Source organism: Macaca mulatta, chromosome 15, assembly GCF_049350105.2.
Source record: "Macaca mulatta isolate MMU2019108-1 chromosome 15, T2T-MMU8v2.0, whole genome shotgun sequence".
NCBI lineage: Eukaryota > Metazoa > Chordata > Mammalia > Primates > Cercopithecidae > Macaca > Macaca mulatta.
In genome coordinates, this window is record NC_133420.1 from 16,806,211 (window position 1) to 16,826,807 (window position 20,597).

The 20,597-nt window shown below is 44.3% G+C and overlaps 1 protein-coding gene and 1 long non-coding RNA gene across 2 annotated transcripts in view; one reads left to right on the plus strand and one right to left on the minus strand.

The window, feature by feature from the left end:
• The window catches only part of ABL1 (ABL proto-oncogene 1, non-receptor tyrosine kinase), a 185,216-nt gene that overhangs the window by 118,577 nt on the left and 46,042 nt on the right, over positions 1 to 20,597 (minus strand). The window lies entirely within an intron of this gene.
• LOC144335030 (uncharacterized) lies at positions 2,675 to 17,727 on the plus strand. The gene is made up of 2 exons (XR_013405410.1): positions 2,675 to 2,814; positions 16,684 to 17,727. It is a non-coding gene; the product is annotated as an uncharacterized LOC144335030 (long non-coding RNA).

The following is a 20,597-nucleotide window of genomic DNA, read 5'->3' on the forward strand; positions in this document are numbered from 1 at the left end:
CATTTTCTCTTTCTTAAAAGTACAAAAGTTCCTTTGTGAGAGCGTGCTTGAGGCATCAGTTTTTTTTTTTATCTGAAAATGTCATTATCATGCTCTCATTACTAAATTATATTTTAGCTAAGTTAAAAATTCCAGGTTAACAATAATTTTTCTCTCAGCGCTTTTAAGATACTATTCCACTGTCTTCTGTCTCGTTTCCATTGTTGCTGTAGAGAAGTCTCCTTTCAGTCTAATAGGGGTCCTTGAGAAGTAATCAGTTTCTCTGATTGTTTTTAAGATCTTCTTTTTGTCTTTGGTGTTCTATTAGCCTTATATTTGAATAAGGCTTTTCTTTTCTTTTTTTTTTAATTCCACATGGGATTTGCTCTGATTCCTGAATCTAAAGATTCTTGTTTTCACTATTCTTGGAAATTTTTTAGCAATATCTCTTCAAATACTGCCTCTCATCTGTTCTCTCTATCATCTTCTTTTTTCTCTCCTTATAGGCTTATATTTTAGACTTCTGTCTCTCTATGCTGCATTTTGTATAATTTCATCCGCTTTATCCCTCAGTTTACTAAATCTCTCTTCAGTTGTGTCTAACTTGTTAAACCCATCCACTGAAGTTTTAATTTCACTGATTGTAGTTTTCATTTCTTTTTTAGTTTTTTTTCAATTCTCTTCTTTTTCTTCATAGGATTTTAGTCCTTACTTCTTTTCTATTTCACATTTTATTTATTTAAATGTTCTTAAACCAGTATTTTATATTCTGAATCTGATAGTTTTTATATCTAAAGTTATAAAGTACTGTGGTTCTACTGTTCATTTTCCTGCTCTGCGATCCAAGGTTGTTTGTTTTCTCATGTTCTTAGTTTTGAATTGTAAGATCATTTGGAGAAGCTGTATCTTTGGGAATCTGGTGCTAAGGCTCAGATAAAGATAGATATAGTCCAAGAGGATATGTATTGACTTCTGCCAGCTAACTAGGAACTCTAGCAACCTAGGATCTCTCTAAAGTAATGTCTCTTCTCAGAATTTCACAAACTACAGAGGCCAGGTAAAGTCAAACAAAGTTTAAAAGAAGGCATGCTTAGAATAAAAGTTATCTGGGGAGGTTTTTGTTTCCTCTCACTCGAAGTGCAGACCAAATCAGAAGAGTTTCTTTCTCTTTATTTTCTTTCCTTCCTCACTTCCTCCTTCCCTCCCTCCTTCCCTTCCTGACTTCCCTTCTTTCTTTCTTTTTTGAGATAGGGTCTCACTTTGTCACCCAGGATGGAGTGCAGTGGTGCAATCTCAGCTTCGGCTTCAACCTCCTGGGTTCAAGTGACACTTCAGCCTCAGCCCCCAAGTAGCTGCGACTAGAGGTGCACGCCACCATGCCTGGCTAATTTGTTTGTTTGTTTGTTTAAGAGATGAGTGTTCTCCATGTTGCCCAGTCTAGTCACGAACTCCTGAGCTCAGGCAATCCGCCCACCTCAGCCTCCCAAAGTAGCTGCTAGGATTACAGGCATGAGCCACCATGACTGGCAAGTTTCTTTTTTAAATATTCTGCCAACAGCTTATTATTTCTAGTCTATCATTTTGTTAAAAGTGTAGCCAATCAATGATCTTAGCTTCATAGGGTGGTCTGAATTCCAAGTCCCTGTTTACCACAGGCCCAAGATTGTGTCTCCTGTTCCCCAAACAGCCTTTAAGACTCAAGTGTCATAGACATCTACCATATGACCAGCCATCATGCTCCTGTTTACCCAAGGGAAAAGAAAGCAAATGTCCACACAAAGTTTTGTTCATACTGTAGGAAAAAGGCAAAAAATAAAATAAAAAAAGATGTGTTCATATATGTTCTAGTAGCTTTATTTGTAATAGCCCAGAAAGGGAAACAAATGCCCATCAACAGATAAACAAATAAACAAATTGTGGTACATCCACACAACGGAATAGTACTCAGCAATAAAAAGGAACAAATTATTGATCCAAAAACATGTATGAATCTCAAGATAATTATGTCAGGCAAAGAAGAGCACATAGTATATTACTGTATTTTCTAAAATTTTATATGAATGAAAACTAATTTATGGTGACAGAAAACAGGTAAGTATTGGACCAGGAAGGAGGTAAATCAGGGAAGAATTACAAAGAATCATAAGGAAACTTCTGAATGGATGGGCATTTTCACTACCTTAATTGTGGTGATTGTTTTGTGGGCATATACATATAATTTATAATTTATCAAATTTATACTTTAAATATGTGCAGCTTATTTTATGTCAATTATACCTCAATAAAACTATTGGGGAGCCGGGCACAATGGCTCATGTCTATAATCCCAGCATTTTGGGAGGCTGAAACAGGATACTTAAGTCCAGGAGTTTAAGACCAGCCTGGGCAACATGGCAAAACCCCATCTCTACAAAAAGTTAAAAAAAAAAAAAAAAGTTAGCCAGGCATGGTGGCTCACACCTATAGTCCCAGTTACTCAGGAGGTGGGAGGATCACTTGAGCCCAGGAGGTCAAGGCTTCAGTAAGCCATGATTGCACCACTGCACTTCAGCCTGGACAATAGAGCAAGACCCTATTTCAAAACAACAGCAACAAAAACAAAACATTGGCGGGAAAAAAGCATCTTGGTTACTGAAATTAGCAAACAATGTCAAGACACTTACAGTTTTGGCTTATCTCTCTTATTTTCAGCTCATCTTTTTTTTTTTTTTTTTTTTTTTTATTTGAGATGGAGTTTCATTCTTGTTGCCCAGGCTGGAGTGCAATAGCATGATCTCGGCTCACCACAACCTCCACCTCCCAGGTTCAAGCGATTCTCCTGCCTCAGCCTCCCGAGTAGCTGGGATTACAGGCATGTGCCACCACGCCCAGCTAATTTTGTATTTTTAGTAGAGACGGGGTTTCTCCATGTTGGTCAGGCTGGTCTTGAACTCCTGACCTCAGGTGATCCGCCCGCCTCAGCCTCCCAAAGTGCTGGGATTACAGGCGTGAGCCACCGCGCCCAGCCAGCTCATCTTTTACTTTATAGGCCTTGGGGATTTACCTTTTTTCTTGCAAGTTCAGCTATTCATTAAAAAGATGTTTGTTATATTTTAGGGATCAGGTCTAAGTATTTTTGTCAGGTCAATTTTCAGGATAGTTAATCTGTCCTATCACCAGCAAAAGTCTTCCTCATACCTGTGTTTGAAGACAATGCTAAATTGTCCCCGAAGTTCGTCTATCATGTTTGCCCCCATCTCACTCAAAATCCTCATCAGTGCAGCCCCTCGGGCAAGCATTCAGAGTTGGATCCTCACCTAATCCCTGTGCCCCTGGGTTTTCCTCTTCCCATGCCCTTGCTCAGGACATTCACTCTGGCCAGATTCTGTGTCTCCTGCCTGTACCCTTTCCTCTTTTCAACACATCTGGGGTGTGGTGAAATTCCACCTCAGTACCCCATGCCTCTTCATATGCCCAGATCCCAGCTCCTCATCTTCTCCCACCAAAAACCACTCCCATCTTTTCCCCTGACCAATCACCCTAGTGAGGAGATGTCTCTTTCCTCTCACCCGCTGTAATTCTCCATGTGTCTATTACTAACATAAACCCAGTAAGGCCTAGCATTTGAATCCAGTGTCTCAGTGTTCCATCTTCTCTATTCAATTCCTGAAAATCATGACCATCTGTGAGTCTACAATAGCACAAGCTCAATGCCCTTGTACTCATGTGGACAAACAGTAAATACTTGGCAAGTGAATTGATGAACATAGCAGGAACGAAAATCCTTCAGGGAAACTGTATGTTTGGGAGATATCTCTCTACCAAAGATGCAGGTGGGCCGACCAGAGCAGTGTCCTGACGTAAATGACTGAAATCCAGCCAGTCACAAATGCTTAGAAGTATCCATTTCAAATCTAAAAGGCAGGGATACTGTGCTTCAAGAGAATCAGAACTGAAATGTTAACATTATTCTCTCTAGGGCAGTTACCAGGAAGCATTTTTTTAAAACACCAACTTTTGGCTGGGTGCAGCGGCTCATGCCTGGAATCCCAGCACTTTGGGAGGCCAAGGCTGGCGGCTCACCTGAGGCCAGGAGTTTGAGACCAGCCTGGCCAACATGGTGAAACCCCAGCTCTACTGAAAATACAAAAATTAGCTGGGTGTGGTGGCATGTGCCTGTAGTCCCAGCTACTCAGGAGGCTGAGGTGGGAGGATTGCTTGAGCCCAGAAGGAGGTTGCAGTGAGCCAAGACTGTGCCACTGCACTCCAGCCTGGGTGACAGAGTAAGACTCTGTCTCAAAAAAAAAAAAAAAAGAAAAAGAAAAAGTCATCTGACCAAGGAAAATATACTGCAGCTTGTCTTAGGCTGTGTACTGCTATCCCCGTATGACTTAAGAACACATAAGGGGCCGGGCGCGGTGGCTCAAGCCTGTAATCCCAGCACTTTGGGAGGCCGAGACGGGCGGATCATGAGGTCAGGGGATCGAGACCATCCTGGCTAACATGGTGAAACCCCGTCTCTACTAAAAAAATACAAAAAACTAGCCGGGCGTGGTGGCGGGCGCCTGTAGTCCCAGCTACTTCGGAGGCTGAGGCAGGAGAATGGCGTAAACCCAGGAGGCGGAGCTTGCAGTGAGCTGAGATCCGGCCACTGCACTCCAGCCTGGGTGACAGAGCGAGACTCCGTCTCAAAAAAAAAAAAAAAGAACACATTAGGCTATAAATAAATAAATAAATAAAAACACCAGTTTTTGAAGGAGAAATACCTATCATATTTTCCTTACAGATGTACTTTTTCTTTTCCTGTCAAGCACATAAACTTCTGAGTGAAGATTTGGAACATTTAAAAAGTATGACGTCAGTTAATGTACATGAATATGTCATAGCGCCTAAGAAAGAACAAATGTTCCTATATTTTGGCATCTGTATAAGTTATCAAGCTAATAAAATGACAGGACCCTACTTCCCTAAAACTTAAAGCATAAATGTGGAATATAAACCTATAAATGTAGAATCTAAGCCTTCTACTTAGAAGGCTGAGGTGGGAGGATCACTTGAGGCCAAGAGTTCAAGACCAGCCTGGGCAACATAGTGAGGCCCTGTCTCTAAATACATACATACATACATACATACATACATACTGGCACTCTAACTGCCCCTATCAACTCCATGCCTAATACTCAATGCTGGCCTATAATTTTTAGTTTGGCTTTTTAAGGGAGCACCACCATGTGGTGAATGTTTTTAGTACACTTTTAATACAGATCCCAATAGGATGTTATATACTTGTAAAAAGGAAAAAACAAATTATCCAGACCCAATACAATTTAAAATAAACAGATATAGCCACATTTTATAACATTACTTTTATACTGACCAAACTTGAGAGTTCAAATATTAAAGTTGAGATATTATCTATTCCTTCAGGAGGATTCAGATTATGAACTTCCTTTCATATGTTAGTAAGTGAGACCCAGAGTCAATAATTCACCCAAGGGACTAGGTTAAGGGGTAGGCTGGGAATGTGATAGTACTTGGGTCTACAACCCTGGTCTCCTGCCTGTTTATATTATCCCACACCTCTTCTATGTGAAATACAAATTATTTGTAAACTTAAATTTTTATTTATTTAACAAGCAGATATATAGCATTTACTATGTGTTGTAACTGTTCTAAGCACTTTTAAATATTTGAAAGCCTTATTTAGAACAGTGCCTGCACACAGAAAGCACTATATGTGTCAAATAATTAAAAGTTTGAAACCTCCAAAACCTCCAAATAATTTGCATTTCATGCCGCTCCTTTCCTATGGAGACTCTGAACAAGACTATAGTATAAATCTTTTAAACATTTTTTGAGACAAGTGCTCTCATGCTGTGGCCCAGGCTGGAGTGCAGTGGTATAGTCATAGCTCACTATCACCTCAAACTCCTGGGCTCAGGCGATCCTCCTGCCTCAGCCTCTTGAGTAGCTGGGACGACAAGTGTGTACCACCACACCCGGCTAATTTTTAAATTTTTTGTAGAGATGGGGTCTTGCTACATTGCCCACGCTGGTCTTGAACTCCCGGCTTCAAGTGATCCTCCTGCCTTGGCCTCTCAAAGCGTTGGGATTACAGGCATGAGTCACCATACCCAGTCTTATAAATCTTAATAATCTTCTAGGGTTTTTAAAAAAAGAGAGAGAGAGAGGCATGACTGGTAGAAATAAAGATAACAAAGCCAGAATTCTGTGGTCTAGGACCCTGGAGCACCATCCTTCAGCTGGTGAATGGATAAACAAACTGTGGGCCGGGCGCAGTGGCTCACGCCTGTAATCCCAGCACTTTGGGAGGCCGAGCTGGGTGGATCACAAGGTTAGGAGTTCGAGACCCACCTGACCAACATGGTGAAACCCCATCTCTACTAATAATACAAAAAATTAGCCGGCGTGGTGGCGCGCCTGTAATCCCAGCCACTCAGGAGGCTGAGGCAGGGGAATCACTGGAATCCAGGAGGCAGAGGTTGCAGTGAGCCGAAATCGCGCTACTGCACTCCATCCTAGGCGACAGAGCAAGACTCTGTCTCCAAAAAAAAAAAAAAAAACAAACTGTGGTACATCTATACAAGAGACTACTACTCAGAGACACAAAAGGAGGAACTATGGATAACATGCAACAATGTGGCTGACTCCTCACCCATTATGTTGAATGAAAGAAGCCAGATTCAAAGGCTTCCAACTGTATGATTCCATTGACATGACATTCTGGAAAAGGCAAAACTACAGAGACAAAAAACAGATCAGGGGTTGCCAGCAGCTGGGAGAAGAGGGAAAGGATGACTACAAAGGGGCTGCACAAGGGAATTCTAGGGGGTGATAGAACTGTTCTGTATCTCAAAAGTGGTGGCAATTTCACAAGTGTATGCATTTGTCAAAGTCCATAGAACTGTATAATAAAGAAGAGGAATATTACGATATGTAAATTATACCTCAATAAACCTGATTAAAAAATAATACAATACAGGCAGGGCGCGATGGCTCAAGCCTGTAATCCCAGCACTTTGGGAGGCCGAGGCGGGTGGATCATGAGGTCAGGAGATTGAGACCATCCTGGCTAACACGGTGAAACCCCGTCTCTACTAAAAATACAAAAAATCAGCCGGGCGTGGTGGCGGGCGCCTGTAGTCCCAGCTACTCGGGAGGCTAAGGCAGGAGAATGGCGTGAACCTGGGAGGCAGAGCTTGCAGTGAGCCAAGATCGCACCACTGTACTCCAGCCTGGGTGACAAAGCGAGACTCCATCTAAAAAAAAAAAAAATAATAATAATAATAATACAATACAATACAATACAAGACTAGGGGCCAGGAAGAGTGGTTTACACCTGTAATCCCAGCACCTTGGGTGGCCGAGGTGGGTAGATCACCTGAGGTCAGGAGTTTGAGACCAGCCTGGCCAACATGGTGAAACCCCATTTCTACTTAAAATGTGTATATATATATATACACACACACACACACACACACACACACACAAAATTAGCCAGGTATGGTGGTGCACGCCTGTAATCCCAACTACTTGGGAGGCTGAGGCAGCAGAATCACTTGAACCTGGGAGGTAGAGGTTGCAGTGAGCCAAGACAGCACCACTGCACTCCAGCCTGGACAAGAGCGAAACTCCAGCTCAAAAAAAAAAAAAAAAAAAAAAAGACTAGGGCCATAGTTTGGCTCTCCAAATTAAAGCTAAGGAAGTTACATTCCATAAAAGTTAAACAACAACTGATTAAACTGTTTTTCTCTATAACCGACCTACTCTAGTTAGACCTTTGGCCCTTACTAACTTTATAATTACCTTTTATAATAGTTACAATTTATTGATCTAACTATATAACAAGCACTATTCTGTTTCTTTAGGTTTACTGCTTAATTTTCTGTGCCAATGACAGATGTATGTGAAATAAAGAGTGAAAAATTCCCCTCACATCTCCAGGCCATACCCACCCCAATCCATTCCACTCTCAAAAGATAACCACTATCGCCAGATCTTTCTCAACACTTTACAGACCCAATTTTTCTGTTGTATACATGGGATTATATTACCCTTGCTTTTCCATTGAACACATTGAACACATCAATCCACATAAAACTACCTCTATCACTTTAACAGCCACAGAGTGTTGTACAGAATGACAGCCACAATTATCTAGCTCTTCCCAATTAATAAATATTTAAGTTATTTCCAATTGTCCTTAGTTAGGTTTCTCATAGAGGTTTTAATTTGTTCTCACAAAGACCCTATAGGGTGGGCCTATTATAGATAGGTCCTCCAAGGCTTGGAAAGATGCACTAATTCATTCCTTCAACAGAGACTATTCTGTGCCAGGAACACGACAGCAGACAGGGTCAGACAGAGCCTTGGCCGTCATGTAATTTACTACCTTTCTTCTTCACCAGCTGTAACAAGCAACACCCCCTCTACCAGTGCAAAGCCAGGTTGATGCAAGGGCTCTGGAGAGGCCTTTCAGCCTAGCTGGGGGCAGGGTGGTCATCAGTGGAAGCTTCCTGTTCTGCTCCTTGCTGCTGCCTCACTTCCACCTCCATCAGATTGAGGATACACAGCTAGTCGTCACTGGCTCTGTCCTGGGGGGACTTTGCTCTTGCCAGTGACAGTCTTCCATAAGCCCTGAGTTGCTGCTAAATGCCAGGGCACACCAAGCCTCCCAAGAAGTTACAGACCTAGCAAAGCATGAACTATTTTACAAATTCACAAATGTAGCAACCAAGTAAATCCTGCTGCCAGCCTTCCCATCAAGAAGGAAACAGAAAAAGCAGGGGGCTGCAAGCTCTAATGCTTACAGGGTTCAGGAAGTTGTACACATAGGAGTGTATGGGGGGCGGGGGGAAGGGGGCCCTCTCATCTGGGTGATGTTGCTCAAGAGAGCAGTGGCCACTCAGCTCCAGCAGATAGCTCCCATGTGAAAACGCAGGGTTTTGGAAGTAAAATATTGTTTTTAAAAAATTACTATGGAAATCTTAAAATTTCCTAATTTTTAAATCCATAGGTTCCACTTCATTTTTTTTCCTCGCAATTTCCATGTTAATTAAACCAAGTCATTTGTTGTGTAGAATTCCCATCAGTCTAAATCTTGATGATTGAGATTAACGTGTCATTTTCTTCTGCATGAAACTTTATTTTCTCAAATGCAGGTGGCCATTTCTGTTTAAAAGAGATGCCCTATTTGTGAACATGTGTGTACGTGGGTGTGTGCACACACATGCACACAAGCACTTTACTTTGGAGAGCTGGCCTGTGGCTCCTCTGAGGAATCAGACGCGTTCCCTTCTCATAAAACCTGCAGCTCCTCAAGAACTAAAACTCGGTATTCAAATATGAGGTCAGGCCAGGCGCGGTGGCTCACGCCTGTAATCCTAGCACTTTGAGGGACCAAGGCGGGTGGATCACCTGAGGTCAGGAGTTTGAGATCAGCCTGGCTAACATGGTGAAACCCCATTTCTACTAAAAATACAAAAATTAGCCAGACATGCTGGCAGGCACCTGTAATTCCAGCTACTCGGGAGGCTGAGGCACGAGAATCGCTTGAACCCAGGAGGTGGAGGTTATAGTGAGCAGAGATTGCATCATTGCACTCCAGCCTGGACAACAGAGTGAGACTCCATCTCAGAAAAAAAAAAAAGGAAGTCGGACTCTCCACTGCAACATGGCATTCTGAGGCCACAAGAGATTTAAGAAGAATGGGATCACTCATTCCAAACAGATCAATCAATAATTCAATGAGGTGGTTTCAGATGGCATGAGCTGCAAAGAAATGAAAAGGGGAGGAGGACAAAGAGCTGATGCTGGTGTGGGTACTGTGGCCTGGGCCATCAGGGAGGGTCTTTCTGAAAAGATGCCATGTGAGCTGGGGCCTGCATGGGTCTGAAAGAGCCAGGCGCCAGAAGCTGAGTGAAGGGCAGGGCCCAGGGAGCCCTAAGAGGAAAAAGCACTGACAGTAAACAAAGGGAGTGACAGGAGGGAAATTCGAGAGGGAAACCAGGCCCAGACCACGCAGGCTGTGGACAGAAGTTGAATATTACTCTAACTGAGATGGGTACCCATTGAGGGACAGGAAACTGGGTAGTGAAAAGATCTGATGTAAGTTTCTGAGGGAGGCTCTCTCTGCTAGCGGAAGAAGGGCAGACCCAGATGGCAACAGGAGGCTGGGAAGTCTTTCAAATCAGAGCCAGGGCAAGGCAGGTGGGGCCAGGGTGGTAGCCCTGACAGCAGAGCAGTGGGTGGTGTGAGATGTATTCTAGGCACTTGTTGCTGTATCGGGCGAGAAAGAGAGGGCAAGTGAGGAGTCAAGGATGAAAGCTAGAGGGTGGCAAGGCCCCGGGGGGGATGATGCTGGGGTCACAGGCTGTGGCCTTCTCCCCAAGTCCTAAGGCATCAAAAACAGACAAGGCCACATTTGGTGGGAACTCACTAACTCAAAAGAAAAGGCCCTGCAAGTGCCTACACTTCCTCATCTTCCTAACCACAGGGCACACTCATCTGTATCCCAATGAAACACATCCAGCCCCTGCACCTTCCAACTCCCTGTCAGAAGGCACCCTTGGTGGGGCCGCCCTTCACTGCATGGTTAACACTCTTTCCTTCCTCAGGGCCCTACTCAGAAGTCTGTCTGCGATCACGGATCTCTTCCTGGGCTGACAGTAAGGCATCTGTCCTGCCCAGCAAGACCCGCCTTCCAGGCTCCAGTCATCCAGTATGCCCCTGAGCAGGCTGGCAGGGGCACTGGGGGCCAAGGCTGCTTGGTATGTGTCTGTGAGTGCCACGGCCACATTCTTGAGAGCGCACCAACGCATGCCACGGCCTGGGGCCCTCACAGTCACAAGCTCCTGAGCAGCAGTTTCTCTGCAAGCCTGGGAAACAGGTCGTGGGCGATGACCTGCACCCACTTCATCTCCATCTGCCAAATACAGTCTGATGAATTCACCCAATTCTTCCCTTTATCTTTTCTTTCCTCAGGGAAGCACTCAAACATGAGACCAACACCCTGTCCTTGTGACTGTTTCTTTACCAAATTCTGCTGACAAACTGTTTTTCCACCAAGCCACCACAGACGAGTGATTAGTTTGGTCATTGCCAGGATTAAGAAAACCTGCCTATTATGCCCCATTAGATTCACGGTAACTTTCAAAAATTTCAATATGTGTTCAAGCATTAAATCTGTAACATAAAGAAGAAAGCAGTAAAGGGAATTGAGGGGCCTACAGGACAGAAGAGAAAGACAAAGGCTGTCAGGTCTAATTGTGCCTGTACGCCACCAAATGACTTTCATTTCCTCCCTTATAAGAGAAATGAATACTGATTCGTCACTGTTAACACACACGTACAGTAGACCTCCCAGAAGGGCAACTGGCAATATCTATCAAAAACCTTTAAAAGTTTCTATTCTTTTGATGTACAAATTCCACTTCTAGGAATTCATCGCAAGGCCATAAGAATGTACAAAAATGGATCATGAAGATTCTGGGAGAAAAATTACGAACAACTGAAGCATTGGAGGCTTAGGGAAATGAATCGTGGCCTATCCAACACCACATGGATTTCCACGTAGACAGGATTTCCATCCTGCTAGCTACACGTTTTGAAGTGGGGAGCAGCACCCAGGTGGTCCCCAGGTTGCTGGCTATAGCACTGTCATAACCAAACCAAAGCCTCCCCTTGTACCTCTAACAAACCCCCTTGAGAAGCTGATGAAGGATATGGACCTCCTCGCCCAAAAATAGCAAACCCAAAAACCAATAACCAAACATGAGACTGCACAAATGTTTGCATGTAATTTCCAGAAGTCTTAAAAGTCCAGAGGAAAGCATATCATTCATATTTAACAGTAAAAAAAAACTTGACAAAATGATGAATTCTGAAAATTATCAACTCTGGCCAAAAAGAAAAGGGTGGAGGAACTTGTCTTTAGAGTGACTTTGGTTAATCAGCACACTACAAATTCTACCTGTATCCTCTTTTTTTCTTTTTTTTTTTTTGAGACAGAGTCTTGCTTTGTCACCAAGGCTGGAGTACAATGGCATGATCTTGGCTCACTGCAACCTCCACCTCCTAGGTTCAAGTGATTCTCCCACCTCAGCCTCCCAATTAGCTGGGATTACAGGCACGCGCCACCACACCCAGCTAATTTTTGTATTTTTAGTAGAGACAGGGTTTCACCGTGTTAGCCAGGCTGGTTTCAAATTCCTGACTTCAGGTGATCCACTCGCCCTAGCCTCCCAAAGTGCTGGGATTGCAGGCATGAGCCACTGTGCCTGGCCTTTTACTTGCCTCCTCTTAAATGACATTATTCATCCAAATCCAAGGTGTCAGGGACCCAAAACACAACATATTTGACCTTAGGCATAACAAGCCAAAGAAAACACAGTGCTACCAGGAAAAAGAAATCTGTACAGGCGTCCAGGTTTATCGAATGCATACATCAGAAGGATAATCTGATGCTGCTAAATAAGCTAAACACATTGTTACAAGAAGAAGCACAAAGCATAGTCCCCCTAATGGAAGGGGGAACTTTAAACATGGGAAAGGGTCAGAAATACAGTTCAGTCCCAACCAACAGGACCAGAGTTAGTTCCCTCCAGCAATAATGAAATAAAACTTGAAGAGCTCTGGACAGATGCCTCCTACACACAAACCTCATTTCACAGAAGAAACGCATTCTAGAAAACTTGGCTCCTATTTTCTCCCCTGGTTTCTGGGGTAAGCTCAGCTATATTCCTAGAGAAGAAAGATCTCCCTCAAGGACACAGTGATGAGTGTGTCCTGGCCTCCCTGATCCTGGTCCACCCTGCTGTCCCCTCCAGGCCACGCACTACCGCAGGCAGTGCCTTCCCACTCAGGACCTTCCCACACACCTCCCCTCAGCCTGGAACATCGTCACCTCCCGAATGCCCGCTCAGCAGCCCAGTCTCTGCCTAAGAGTCTCCTCCTCTGGGAAGCCTCTTCTGCCCGATCCCTGCCCCCATTATGTTAGGTTCATGTTCCCCTTATGCTGACAAGGGGTGGTAGCGGTATAGGTGGCATTATGATGCTCACTTTACAGACAGTGAGTGGCGAGCCTCCAAAATGCCCCCATTGATTCCCAGCACATTTGCTGAGTGAGTGCCCTCTCTCACTGAATAGGGTAGACTGGGGAACCAACAGTATACTGCAGAACAGCAGGGGAGCATCTGTGATTATAAAGACATCTTGCATCTACCCTGTGAGCTCTTGGATTGCTTGCTCTGCAGAAAGCTGCTTACATGTCGTGAGGACATGCAAGAAGCGTGTGGAGAGGTCTATGTGGCAAGAACAGTGGCCTCCTCTCAACTACCAGCACTGCTCGCCAGCCCTGTGAGTGAGCCACCTTGGAGGCGGCCTGCCAGCCCCAGTTGAGCCTTCGGATGACTGCAGCCCCAGCTGAAATCTTAACTACAATCTCATGAGAGACCACAAGCTAGAACCACTCAGCTATGCCACTTCTGAATTCCTGATCTACAGACACTGTGAAATAGTATGTATTTGTTGTTTTAAGCCACTATATTTTGAGGTGATTTGTTACACAGAAATAACTAGCTAATACTGATGGAGCTCAGAGTATAAGAAGCCACCATACAACTTGATAGGGGTAGAACCAGGATTTTTGTATGTTCCTAGCCTGGCTTCAGAGTGTGAGTTTTTAACCATTATACCATGTAGCCTCCTCCACAGAAGGGATGTTGCTCTAACAGACCTCAAGGGCAAGAACCATGACTGTCTTTTTTAATATTATAGCCCAACCTAACACCAGTATAATATACCTGGCATATTATAGGCACTGTGTTAAGAGAACGAATAAATGGAATTAATTAAATGAAAACAAAAATCACAAAAATGTTGAGTAGATGGTAGAGTCATGAGTGACACGCTCCATTCTTGACTTTGCTAAATTTAAATTTTTTCCACAATTAACATGTATTATGGGGTCAGTTCACTTGGATTCAATTTGAACTAGGACCTGAAATGGAAAAAAAAAAAAAAAAAGCAATTATCCAAATGTCCCCAGGCAGGGGAACCAGAAGGAAGTGCAAAGGCCCTGAGGCTGAAACAAATGTCATACTGAAGAAACAGAAAGATGGGCCAACGATACATGAAGCGATGATGGGACCTAGGCCAGATCTTGGTTATATGTTTGGCTTTTTTTTTTTTTTTTTTTTTTGACATGGAAGGAGAAGCTATTGGAAGGTTTTAAGCAGAGGAGAAACATGATCTCATTTGCATTCCTGAAAGATTATTCAGGTTTTCTTTTCTTTTTTTTGAGACAGAGTCTCGCTCTGTCACCAGGCTGGAGTGCAGTGGCAAGATCTCGGCTCACTGCAAGCTCCGCCTCCCAAGTAGCTGGGACTACCCGCCACCACACCCAGCTAATTTTTTGTATTTTTAGTAGAGACGGGGTTTCACCATGTTAGCCAGGATGGTCTCGATCTCCTGACTTCGTGATCTGCCTGCCTTGGTCTCCCAAAGTGCTGGGATTACAGGCGTGAGCCACTGTGCCTGGCCAGATTATTCAGGTTTTCATATGAAAAATAAGTTGTAGAGGAAGAAGACTGAAAGCAGGAGTATCAGCAAGGAGGCTATTGCACAAGCCCGCAGGAAGTGATGGACTCAATGAGACACCCCTGTAAAGTGCTCAGCAAAACCCTGCACATTCAACACACCCAACAACTGTTAATTTCTTTGTAAATGCTCAGTTTGAAAGTCACTATAAACAAGTTCCCCAAAAATGCACACCACACAAAATTTAAAATTACCATGTTTTATATTCAATGGCACAGAAGAATATTTACAATATATATATTTTTAAAGGCAAATGAACAAAAACAGCATATCTACTGTGAACCCTCCTTCATCAGACAAGAGTGGCTATGGCAGAGAAATAAATCTGAAATGTTACCACAAGGTGGTTATCTCTGGTGGTGGGGTTGTAGGTGACTGTTACCTTCTTCAGCATCTCTTTCTGTACGTGTGAATTTTTTTTTTTTTTGAGATGGGAGTTTCGCTCTTGTTGCCCAGGCTGAAGTGCAATAGCATGATCTCGGCTCCCCGTAACCTACGCCTCCCGGGTTCAAGCACTTCTCCTGCCTCGGCCTCCCGAGTAGCTGGGATTACAGGCATGCACCACCACACCCAGCTAATTGTGTATTTTTAGTAGAGATGTGGTTGCTCCACGTTGGTCAGGATGGTCTCGAACTCCCGACCTCAGGTGATCTGCCCGTCTCGGCCTCCCAAAGTGCAGGGAGTGGCGTGAGCCACTGAGCCCAGATGTGAATTTTCTTATTAAATAATGAGCATTTATTTATTTTTTATTGCAATGAAAATAAAATCCCTTTCATTTGTCAAATAAAAAAGAAACCTGTAACTTTCGTATATATTAAAAAACAAAATTTGAAAAAATGGTTAAGTCTACTGGCCGGGCGCAGTGGCTCAAGCCTGTAATCCCAGCACTTTGGGAGGCCGAGGCGGGTGGATCACGAGGTCAGGAGATCGAGACTATCCTGGCTAACATGGTGAAACCCCGTCTCTACTAAAAATACAAAAAACTAGCCGGGCGTGGTAGCGGGCGCCTGTAGTTCCAGCTACTTGGGAGGCTGAGGCGGGAGAATGGCGTGAACCCGGGGGGCGGAGCTTGCAGTGAGCCGAGATCGCGCCACTGCACTCCAGCCTGGGAGACACAGTGAGACTCCATCTCAAAAAAAAAAAAAGGTTAGTCTACTAAATGAAGATTCAAATTACTTCAGAGAAGTAACGTTCCTATTAATGTAGGTGTTCTGATCACACCATAGCAGTGGAGTAGCACCACATGTGATACGGAAAAGAAATACTGCGCTCATTGTTTGATGAAGGTCAATGGCTTCCAATGCCTAATAATGACTTTTGAAAAAATTAAAAGGCGAGTTGATTAAAACAGGGGTTTTTCAGCATGTCTTGATTTTCCTCCTTCTGGTCTGAATAATGCTTTAAAAGAGGGACCTTTCCTTCACAAGGGAGAGAGAAAGGACCATAGGAGGCTTCAGGGTAGGGAGGCACTGAGAGGTTTACAGACTAAGTCCTTACTTAACATGAGGAGAAAAGAGAGATACCACTCTCCCACTTAGAAGTCAATGATCAGATTTTAATGTATGCCAAAGGCTGTGAATGGCCATAAAAATGGGAGGAAATAGGCCAGGCGCAGTGGCTTAAGCCTGTAATCCCAGCACTTTGGGAGGCCAAGGCAGACAGATCACTAGGTCAGGAGATGGAGACCATCCTGGCTAACACGGTGAAACCCCATCTCTACTAAAAATACAAAAAAATACAAAAAACAAACAAAAAAAAAGTCAGTAGCCAGGCATGGTGGTGGACGCCTGTAGTCCCAGCTACTCTGGAGGCTGAGGCAGGAGAATGTCATGAACCCAGGAGGCGGAGCTTGCAGTGAACCAAGATGGCACCACTGCACTCTAGCCTGGGCAAAAGAGCGAGACTCCCTCTCAAAAAAAAAAAAAAAAAAAAAAAAAAAAGCCGGGGGGGAGAGGACATAGCACTTTGAGGGGCTGAGGTGGGCGGATCACGAGGTCAAGAGATCAAGACTATCCAGGCCAACATGGTGAAACCCCATCTCTACTAAAAAATAATACAAAAACTAGCTGGGTGTGGTGGCATGTACCTGTAGTCCCAGCTACTCAGGAGGCTGAGGCAGGAGAATCGCTTGCACCTGGGAGGTGGAGGTTGCAGTGAGCCGAGAGCACGCCACTGCACTCCAGCCTGGCAACAGAGCGAGACTCTATCTCAAAAAAAAAGAAAAGTGGGGGAGGAAATAAATCTAGTCCCCCAAAAAGTTTACAAGAGAAACTTTCTTCCTTAACAACTAGAGAAGCAGTATACCAAGAATTTAGTTTCCTAACATTTAGGCAGAAAAGTCATCTCCCAATATTTTCAGTTATTTTATGAGGGTCAGTGATGCAGCCACTTGAAAAAGATCAGAATACATCCTACTTTCAAAAACCCTTGACATCTGTGAGACTTGGAAGGGTCTATGTTAAGACAACTGAAAGAAATCCAGGAACAACAGATTTCTTGTTTCAATCAGTAACGATCAGGGGGACAGTAGCTTCTATTACAAACCCAAAAGAAATAGGAATCCTAATAGCCAACAGTGTTCCGGTTCTTAATGGCAAAGTCCTACACTAAAGGACAGATGTTAAGGAGGGAGCTACTGTTTACCCTCGGTACAGCAAAATGACATCCCAACAGCACCATGATCTGCAGGCAAGGCAATGGCAAAGTTAACCCAAATTGGTCTGTGACCCAAGCATAAGGGAACTAGCCACACTTCAACCAGGTTAAATCTTTAAAACTAAAGAACTGGCTGGGTGGAGTGGCTCACGCCTGTAATCCCAGCAGTTTAGGAGGCTGAAGTGGGAGGACTGCCTAAGCCCAGGAGTTACAGGCCAGCCCGGACAATATAGTGGGACTCCGTCTCCACAAAAAGTAAAAAAAAAAAAAAATTAAATTACCTAATAGTGTGGCACAAGCACGTAGTCCCAGCTAGTTGGGAGGCTGAGGTGGGACAATCACTTGAGCCTAAGAGGCTGGAGCTGCAGTTAGCTGTAATTGTGCCACTGCACTCCAGCCTGAGCAACAGGGTAAGACCCTGTTTCAGGAAAAAACAAAACAAAACAAAACAAGAAACCTAAACAATGACAGCGTGTCCTAGGGGAAGAAATGTGAAGCGTCCTATACTGGCTCCACCACTGAGACATGGTCTCTAGCCAGTTTCAGTAGAAAGATGCGTGGCTAGTATGAGGTTGGTGCAAAAGCAATCACAGTTTTTGCATTGTTGGAATTTGCCATTTGATATTCAAGTACATTCTTAAATAAATGTGGTTATGTTATACATTATTTCAATGGGCATTTCTCGCTTTATATATATATATATATTTTGCTAATGACTTATTCCTTGCTGTTTATTTTATGTTTCCTTTAGACTGTGAAAATGATGTTAGACAAAAAGCAAATTTGAGCAATTTTCTTATTCAAGGTCAAATTGGATTGTAAAGCACCGGAGACAATTCGCACCATCAACAACATATTTGGCCAAGGAGCTACTAATGAAACATACACTGCAGTGGTGGCTCAACAAGTTTTACAAAGGAGACAAGAGCCTTGAAGATGAGGAGTGCAGTGACCTGCCATCAGAAGTTGACAACGACCAACTGAGAGATCAATCACAGAAGCTGATCCTCTTACAACTATAAGAGAAGTTGCTGAAAAACTCAACATTGACCATTCTACGATCGTTTGGCATTTGAAGCAAATTGGAAAGTTGAAAAAGCTCAATAAGTGGGTGCCTCATCAGCTGAGCGGAAATAAAAAAAAAATCACGTTGAAGTGTCGTCTTCTCTTCTGTTATGCAACAACAAACCATTTCTTGATCAGATTGTGATGTGTGACAAAAAGTGGATTTTATACGACAACCTGCGATGACCAGCTCAGTGATCAGACCGAAAAAGGTTCCAAAGCACTTTCCAAAGCCAAATTAGCACAAAAAAAGGTCATGGTCACGGTTTGATGGTCTGCTGCCTGTGTGATCTACTACAGCTTTCTGAATCCTGGCGAAACCATTACATCTGAGAAGTATGCTCAGCAAATCGACGAGATGCACCGAAAACTGCAACACCTGCAGCTGGTATTGGTCAACAGAAAGGGCCTAATTCTTCTCCATGACAACACCCAACCACACATCTCCCAACCAACGCTTCCAAAGTTGAATGAATTAGGGCCAGGTGCGGTGGCTCACGCCTGTAATCCCAGCACTTTGGGAGGCTGAGGTGGATGGATCACTTAAGGTCATGAGTTCAAGATCAGCCTTGCAAACATGGTGAAACCCCATCTCTACTAAAAATACAAAAATTAGCTGGGCATGGTGGTGCACATCTATAATCTTAGCTACTTGGGAGGCTAAGGCAGGAGAATTGCTTGAACCCAGGAGGCGGAGGTTGCAGCCAAGACTGCACCACTGCATTCCAGCCTAAGTGACAGAGCGAGACTCTGTCTCCAGTGGCTCATGCCTGTAATCCCAGCACTTTGGGAGGCCAAGGTGGGTGGATCGCTGGAGGTCAGGAGTTCCGAGAGCAGCCTGGCCAACATGGTGAAACCCCGTCTTACTGAAAATACAAAAATTAGCCAGGCGTGGTAGCACACGCCTGTAATCCCAGCTACTCGGGAGGCTGAGGCAGGAAAATGGCGTGAACCCGGGAGGTGGAGGTTGCAGTGAGCCGAGATCACACCACTGCACTCCAGCCTGGGTGACAGAGCGAGACTCTGTCTCAAAAAAATAAATAAATATATATATATATAAAAAACACAATAGAGATACGTTAAGCACCCAGTCTAATACCTGGGTCAGAGTAAGTGCTTGATATAAGTTAGCAAATCATCTAAGTACTATTAACAACATCTCTTCAAGGAAGAGATTATTATAAGCCCCATCTTATAGCTAAGAGAACTGGGGGGAAAAGAAGGGACAGCACCTGGGTGTGCCCTGGAGGGGCCATGACTTCTTCACTTTCTCTTTTTTTTTTTTTTTTTTTTGAGACAGCGTTTCGCTCTTTTTGCCCAGGCTAGAGTGCAATGGCGCGATCTCGGCTCACCGCAACCTCCGCCTCCCGGGTTCAAGCGATTCTCCTGCCTCAGCCTCCCGAGCAGCTGGGATTACAGGCATGTGCCACCACCCCGGCTAATTTTGTATTTTTAGTAGAGACGGGGTTTCTCCATGTTGGTCAGGCTGGTCTTGAACTCCCGACCTCAGGTGATCCACCTGCCTCGGCCTCCCAAATTGCTGGGATTACAAGCGTGAGCCACCGCGCCCGGCGACTTCTTCATTTTCTCAAAATCTTCATCAACTTTCTCCAGTCTTTCAAGTAAAATTTTGATTTTCTTTCTTTTTATTTGAGACACACACACACAAAACGCCTGGCCGGAAGCGGTGGCTCACGCCTGTAATCCCAGCACTTTGGGAGGCCGAGGCGGGTGGATCATGAGGTTAGGAGAGCAAGACTAGCCTGGCTAACACAGTGAAACCCCATCTCTACAGCAAAACACAGAAAAATTTAGCTGAGCGTGGTGGTGGGCGCCTGTAGTCCCAACTACTCGGGAGGCTGAGGCAGAAGAATTGCGTGAACCCAGGAGGCAGAGGTTGCAGTGAGCCGAGATGGCGCCACTACACTCCAGCCTGGGTGACAGTATCGAGCAAGACGCTGTCTCCAAAAAAAAAAAAAAAAAAGGGCCTGCAGTGCAGTGGTTCAATCTTAGTTCACTGCAACCTCTGCTTCCCAGGCTCAAGCAATCCTCCTACCTCAGCCTTCCTAGTAGCTGGGACAACAAGCATGCGTTATCATGCCCCAGCTTTTTTTTTTTTTTTTTTTTTTTTTGGAGACGGGGTCTCTCTCTGTTGCCAGGCTGGAGTGCTGTGGCATGATCTTGGCTCACTGTAACCTCCGACTCCCTGGTTCAAGTGATTCTCCTGCCTCAGCCTCCCAAGTAGCTGGGATTACAGGCATGAGCCACTGCGCCCGGCCACCCCAGCTAATTTTTGTATT